Genomic DNA, 8,081 nt, shown 5'->3' with positions numbered 1-8,081 from the left:
TGTAAATGAGGGATACAAAGTATATTGAAAGCAGGTGCTTCAACACAGGTGTGGTTCCTGAGTTAATTAAGCATATGAACATGCTTAGGGTCATGTGTAAAAATAATGGGCCTGCCATTATTGTAGCCATTATTTTGGCTACCATGGCTATGTCCCCATTGGGTGACAATGCCCCCATCCACAGGGCACGACCAGTCACTGAATGGTATGATGAGCATAAAAACAATATTAACCATATGCCATGGGTATCTTAGTCACCAGATGTCAACCCAATTGGACACTTATCGGAGATTCTGGAGTGGTGCCTGAGATAGTGTTTTCCACCACCATCAACACCAAATGACAGAATTTCCATGGAAGAACAGTGTCGCATCCCTCCAATAGAGTTCCAGACACTTGTAGAATCTATGCCAAGGTGCCCTGAAGCTGTTCTGACTTGTGGTGGCCCAACGCCCTGTTAAGACACTTTATGTTGTGACAGACAGGAGTGGACAGTGAGAGAGTGACGAGCTGTGGCTCAACCCTCATAAGTGGTCACCACCGTGCCATCTGTAAACAGGACCAGGGAACGAGACAGAAGGGCACGGAGGGAGATGGAGGGACGGCGCTGCATCTGAACATGTGTTGTGGTCTGTTGTGTAGGTTTCTAGGCCTGAAGGAAATATAGCTTTGATACTTACAGTTGAAGTCGGAAGTTTACATACACCTTAGACAAATACCTTTCAACTCAGTTTTTCACAATTCCTGACATTTATTCCAGTAAAAATTCCCTGTTTTAGGTCAGTGAGGATCACCACATTATCTTAAGAATCTTAAGATTTTTTAAGAATCTCAGATTTTATTTCTTTCATCACATTCCCAGTGTGGGTCAGAAGTTTACATACACTCAATTAGTATTTGGTAGCATTGCCTTTAAATTGTTTAACTTGGGTCAAACGTTTCAGGTAGCCTTCCACAAGCTTCCCACAATAAGATGGGTGAATTTTGTCCCATTCCTCCTGACAGAGCTGGTGTAACTGAGTCAGGTTTGTAGGCCTCCTTGCTCGCACACGCTTCTTCAGTTCTGCCCAAAAATGTTCTAAAGGATTGAGGTCAGGGATTTGTGATGACCACTCCAATACCTTGACTTTGTTGTCCTGAAGCCATTTTGCCACAACTTTGGAAGTATGCTTGGGGACATTGTCCATTAGGAAGACCCATTTGCGACCAAGCGTTAACTTCCTGACTGATGTCTTTGAGATGTTGCTTCAATATATGCACATAATTTTCCTCCTCATGATGTCATCTATTTTGTGAAGTGCACCAGTCCCTCCTGCAGCAAAGCACCCCCACAACATGATGCTGCCACCCCCATGCTTCACGGTTGGGATGGTGTTCTTCGGCTTGCAAGCCTTCTCATTTTTCCTCCAAATATAATGATGGTCATTATGGCCAAACAGTTCTATTTTTGTTTCATCAGACCAGAGGACATTTCTCCAAAAAGTACGATCTTTGTCCCCATGTGCAGTTGCAAACCGTAGTCTAGCTTTTAATTGGCGGTTTTGGAGCAGTGGCTTCTTCCTAGCTGAGCTGGCCATTCAGGTTATGTCAATATAGGACTCGTTTTACAGTGGATATAGATATTTTTGTACCTGTATCCTCCAGCATCTTTACAGCGTCCTTTGCTGTTGCTGTTGGGATTGATTTGCACTTTTCACACCAAAGTACGTTCATCTTTAGGAGACAGAACGCGTTTCCTTCCTGAGCGGTATGACGGCTTCGTGGTCCCATTAATTTATACTTGCGTACTATTGTTTGTACAGATGGACGTGGTACCTGCAGGCATTTGGAAATTGCTCCCAATGATGAACCAGACTTGTGGAGGTCCACAATTTTTTTCTGAGGTCTTGGCTGATTTATTTTGATTTTCCCATGATGTCAAGCAAAGAGGCACTGAGTTTGAAGGTAGGCCTTGAAATACATCCACAGGTACACCTCCATTTGACTCAACTTATGTCAATTAGCCTATCAGAAGCTTCTAAATCCATGACATAATTTTCTGGAATTTTCCAAGCTGTTTAAAGGCACAGTCAACTTAGTGTATGTAAACTTCTGACCCACTGGAATTGTGATACAGTGAATTTTAAGTGAAAAAATCTGTCTGTAAACAATTGTTGGAAAAATGACTTGTGTCATGCACAAAGGAGATGTCCTAACCGACTTGCCAAACTATAGTTTGTTAACAAGACATTTGTGGAGTGGTTGAAAAGCGAGTTTTAATGAGTCCAACGTAAGTGTATGTAAACTTCCAACTTCAGCTGTATGTAGATGGGGTCCATTCCAAGTCATGTTCTGAATGATTCTAGGTGTGAATGCCTTTCCTCTAAGGAGTGACTGTGAGGTTCTGAAGGTAAAGATGATTAACATGGATGTAATCCAAATGTCAGTTTGGAAAGAGTTCAGTAGAGACGTTTTATTACCTGTAGTATACTGTGGCAGGTTTTCTATCGGATATGAGAAGAGAGACGTTTCAAATACATGTTAAGTGACTAAATGTACTATAAGTGATTCAACACCTCCCCAACTTAAAACTCATTTTGACTTTGGTGACTTTTGAAGCACATCAATGTGTGGTGACAAGTTCAAAGTCGCGCTGACGGCCATGGGTACTCAATGCTAAAACCGCATCTCAACGCTGTAAATATTCTGTGGAGTTAGTTTTGGAGAGAGACCCTTGTAACTTTTGAGTTTGTTCATCACCACTTCAAAGCCTTATACGATGACAGAACCAACATGTACCTCTCCTTCTTTTGATCTCTCAGGACACTTAGAGCTACAGTAGAACATGACAATCTGTCAGAGTGGCGGAGAGCCAACTTTCCCAACAAACAGGGAGGGTTTCACTTCCAACTTTCCTTGTACTTCCGCATCCTTGACGTGCCGTGCCCTTTCTATCTTTCTTTTTTCTTTCTTTCTTTCTTTCTTTCTTTCTACTCCCCCCATCTGAGATATCTACTGCAGCCCTCATCCTCCGCGTACAACACCCGTTCTGCCAGTCACATTCTGTTAAAGGTCCACAAAGCACACACATCCCTGGGTCGTCATTGTAAATATGAATTTGTTCTTAACTGACTTGCCTAGTTAAATAAAGATTCAATTTAAAAAAATTAAAAAATAAAACCTTTATTTTCTTTCTACATTTCTTTCTTTTTTCTTTTTCTCTCTCTCACACTCTCTCTCTCTCTCTCTCTCTCTCTCTCTCTCTCTCTCTCTCTCTCTCTCTCTCTTTCCCACCCTCCCTCCCTCCCCCCTCCCCCCTCTCTCTCTTTCTCTCTCGCTCTCTCTCTCACACACACACACACACACACACACACACACACACACACACACACCCTGCCTGTAAATACCAGCAGTGGGCAATACCAGCGGGACCAGAGCATGAAGATAGTGTACTGTACTGTACCGGCTGCATATTCATATAGTTTGTACACTGTCTAAGAACCGACCCTGTATTTTCATAACTGTCTCTCTTAAAAGCTCAACTATAGGATTCTTTGAATGGACAGAATAGTGGGCAAAAAGGTAAATAGGATATCATTATCTGAGAATATATATTACTACTGTTCATTAGAAATACTGTCCGTTTCCGAATACCCATTCTAGTGTACTACATACCTACACTGTATTTCGTGTACTCATCGTCACATACTATTTAGCACGTACCGTTTAGTAAAGAGAATGCAGTATGACATAGCCGCAAACCTATGGCTGAGTAGGTGGGGCGAGGTCGAGTACAGGTGGATTTTTCAACCGACATGCATCGAAATAACCAGCCTGATAATAGATAAATTCCAATGTGATTAATTTCTCTAAACTCTAAATAGAATAGGTATGGAGTTATAGGCCTACTCAGGCTGGTTATAGGCAGACTATCACATTTGAGTGAAGACAGAAACATTTTATTTGGACTGAAGATGGAAACAGATCATTTCAACATATTTAGTGAAACCAAAGTGCTGTAAAATATATACATTAAATCAAATAGCCTAGTACACACACCAAAACTTTTCAAACTTTCAAATCAAAAGACTATTGTCTACATTTTAACACCACTGCAAAAAGCTTTGCTATTCGGCATCTTCCCAATAATGTAGCTTAGTTTTGTTGTTGGACTACATGAAGAGAACTAGGGCCTGTCACTTGCAGATGAAGAGCCAAAATCTGTGCAACATCCTGGCATTTAAACCATACTCGGTCTACGAAAATTCACAAACTATAACACATTCTATTTCCACATAAGTAATGCGCAATTGCGCTGTTTCTCGATATTCCTTGATTCCGGTAGCACATCCCCATATCTAATAGACCAGCTGTCGTCAAAGCCAAAGTGAGAATCACAGCCGAGCATTTAAAGTATACTCGCTTTTCGAAATGTCACATACTATTAAAACCTTTTTTTCCCCCCGTATACTCAAACGGCCTACTATTTAGGACAAAAGTATGGTTATTCGGACATGGCTACGTTCTTAAAGATGAAACGTTTGTTTACCATCTGGTGAATGTTCTGTAGGCTGCGGCTTGTCATGGCCGAACCAAAAGAAACACATATGGACCTAAGTCTGATTGTTAACCCCTTGAGCAGACGCACAGATGTTCCATTTGGAACCCAGTACGGTCAAATCCATTGGCCAAACAGCCAGGTACAACCACACGGCAACCGTTGCCTTGACATTGAGCAAGCCTGGTGGAATTCCCGGCAGTCTTCCTGTCTGCCTCTACCATACACATCTCAGGTAGAGAGAGAGAGAGAGAGAAAGAGAGAGAGAGAGAGAGGGAGGTCAATATATCTTCCCTTTTCCTTGGAATCATCTGTCTAGCAGTAAATGTGTTGTCACCCCACAGATACAGTGTGGCGCTAAGCATGTGCGAGGAGTGAAACGTTTGTATAAAACGACCCCTGTGTGTCTGTGAGAGACAGAGTTCCCCTCCTCTCTCTTCCCCTCCTCTCCTCTTGGCTTGAGGAGGCCAGACAGCTTGTGTGTGACGCCTGGCGATGTCTCTGCTTCCCCTTGCCCCTCCGTGTGGCAAAACAGGCAACACGGGCAACACACACACACACACACAGTCAGACAGCCAGCCAGCACAGATCCCTTCTAAGCAGCGTGTTGCCATTGCTTGGCTCACACCGCCTCACACACGCCCTCACCCTGTTAGCCTAACATGGCCCTCTGGCTCCCCACTTCCTCCTGTTTGCTACAATAACATGCCCCCTCTTGGCTTTCACCCTTTGTGGTTCCCCTAACATGCCCCCTCTTGGCTGTCACCCTTTGTGGTTCCCCTAACATGCCCCATAATCCTCCTTGGCTCCTATCCAGCTTTTAAAAAATATCCCCATCGTCCTTCTCTACTGCTGTCCTTTCTTCTATTTACTTTTATGCCACCCAAGCGTGGTTTCTACTTCCTGTCTCTACACCCTTGGGTATAGCGTTTTTCTCTTTCTACTTCTGTGTCTTGCTTCTGCAACCCAAAATCTAGTGTCTGTCTATCCACCCCAGCATCAGTCTGTCTCTCTCCCTCTCTTTCTCCTCCCTCTTCCCTCTCTCTTTTCCTCCTTCTCCCCCTCTCTCCGTGTTCCCTGGCCCGTGGCCGATAGCTAATGGCATGTTTCCTCTGTCAGAGGGTACCCCCGCCCCCCGGATGATCCTATCTCTTCATCACACCTCTCGGTGCTGCCCACCTGCCTCCAGATGTATTGTGGTCCTTTTCCGTGCCGGTTGTTTTGGCAGCGGATCAGTGAGCCGTCACAGCCGTTTAACGGTTCAGGCCTCACCGGCTCACCGCACGCTGCCGTCCTGCCAGGGCACCAGTCCCGTCTCCTATACCCTGACCGTGAATAATTGATGCAGAAACAGATTCAGATATTTCGGGAAGTGGCGTATAAACATGGGGATTGTGGCTGTCTCAGGAAATCGATCGGTTCTCTGTTGCGACTGAGAAATTTGAAGAATTGTATTTCCCTCTGTGAATATATAGACCGACTGTTATGGTCAGCGCTGACATTAGAAAGGTGATGTAAGGTCACCCGTCGTCACCAGGGCACACGATCAGGATCGTCCTGCTCAACCCTGAAATGTATCTTTGGTGATATTATGAAAACAGAAGAAAACTTTGTCAGGGGGAGAACAGCAGTCAACGGTTGACCTGTGTGGGATGAATCATAATCATCACCATCCGTGGAGGAGTTGTTCTGCCGGTGTAGGAGACAGCAGACGGTGACGGTTATAGGAGATGTCAGCCATGCAGGAAGCTGCTTTCTCTCTCTACCATTCATTTCGGTGATGAATGGCGCCGAAAAGGATCATAAACACGCTGCTGTCATTGCCGACGCCTCGCCGCCGTGCGCCGCCGTGTGTCCTCTGTGACCTTCAGCCTCTCAGTGGGACACACACACACACACACACACACACACACACACACACACACACACACACACACACACCTGAAACCGAACGTATTGTCCGTGAGACACATGGACCACTGATCAGTTAGAGAGATTGATAAAGACATATCTGCTTTGGTCAAGTCAGGGTTTTCTTCATACTCTCTATCTGGCCTTATCTACTGTGCCAATCCCGATTAATAAAGATGCTTAATAAGCTAAATTATTTTAATATGCCGATATTTGTAAAGAATTGCATAGTCATAGTGGTTTATTAGTTTGATAGCATCGTTCTCGTGGACGCAATTAGCAAGCGTATCTTATCAACTTTCTGATTAATTAATGACCATGAATCAAGCCAGTGATTTATGATAATTAGTGAATATCTAATTAGCAAACACATTCCCTCTGTGTTGTTTCTTGCTTCCTCAACATTCACCCTTCCAATGTAATTGATGAAAGTAATTGATGAAATTCCTCAAACATGGTTATTCATCAGTTTGGCAACGTTAATCTAACCCGTCATCTTCCTCCAACACCACAACGACGTCTTTGTTTTTTCGAGGACGCTCCTGGTAGACAAATGGATAGCGTGCCCTAGGCGCCGGGGTGCTTTGTGTGGTGATTATAGACAACATAGATTTTCCATACTTCTATTGGTCTCTAAATTAAACAACGATGACCTCACAGGTATCGGAAATCATTGGCTCCTCATAATTCTCGAATGCCTTTATTTGCCCATAAGGACAAAGTGACCTATTCAAGGACATCAATTAATAAAGGAAGAGATGATAACATCATCAGACCTAAAATCAACCATCTTTGTTATTTTTTTATATAATGAAACATAATCAATGGGTCATGAAATATAAAGTAACTGTTTGGATTGAGGTAATTAGACAAATCTTCTCTTTCTCCTAATAGAAACTCTTTGGAAAACACCTAGGCCTCCGTACGACATGAAGAGATATGAAGCCCACCCTGTCCAGCCATTAAACACTACCTCATATGATAACTTAACATATACCTATCAAAGACAGCCACATGAGATTGCTCTCCCTTCAACTGGGATGACTTTCCCATTAAGGAGTCAACTTTGCGAGAAATAGAATTTTGTGTCATTATCTGGCTGATGCAAAATGGTTCATAGCTGCTGGCAAAAAAAGAACAACACAAATAAAGGGAGAGAGAGAGCGAGACAGAGACACAACGAGACAAAGAGACAGAGAGACAGATAGAGAGACAGAGAGCGAGAGAGACAGAGAGACACACAGACAGACAGAGAGAGAGAGAGAGACACACACAGACAGAGAGAGAGAGAGAGACACAGAGAGGGCAATAGAGAGACAGAGAGAGGAAGACAGAGAGAGAATGAGAGAAAGACAGAAAGACCCAGAGTGAGAGACAGAGACAGAGCAACAGAGACAGAGAGACAGAGAAAGACAGAGAGACAAAGAGAGAGACAGAGAGACAGACAGAGAGACAGAAATAGAGAAAGACGTAGAGCCAGAGAGAGAGAAAGAGAGACAGAGACACACAGACAGAGAGACAGAGAGAGAGACAGAGAGACAGAGATACTGAGAGAGAGACAGAAATTGAGAAAGATGTAGAGCTAGAGAGAGAGAGAGACAGACAGACAGAGAGATTCTCTCTCTGTCTCTCT

This window comes from Salmo trutta, chromosome 3 (genome assembly GCF_901001165.1).
Source record: "Salmo trutta chromosome 3, fSalTru1.1, whole genome shotgun sequence".
Taxonomy (NCBI): Eukaryota; Metazoa; Chordata; class Actinopteri; order Salmoniformes; family Salmonidae; genus Salmo; species Salmo trutta.
This window is presented reverse-complemented; position numbering follows the sequence as displayed.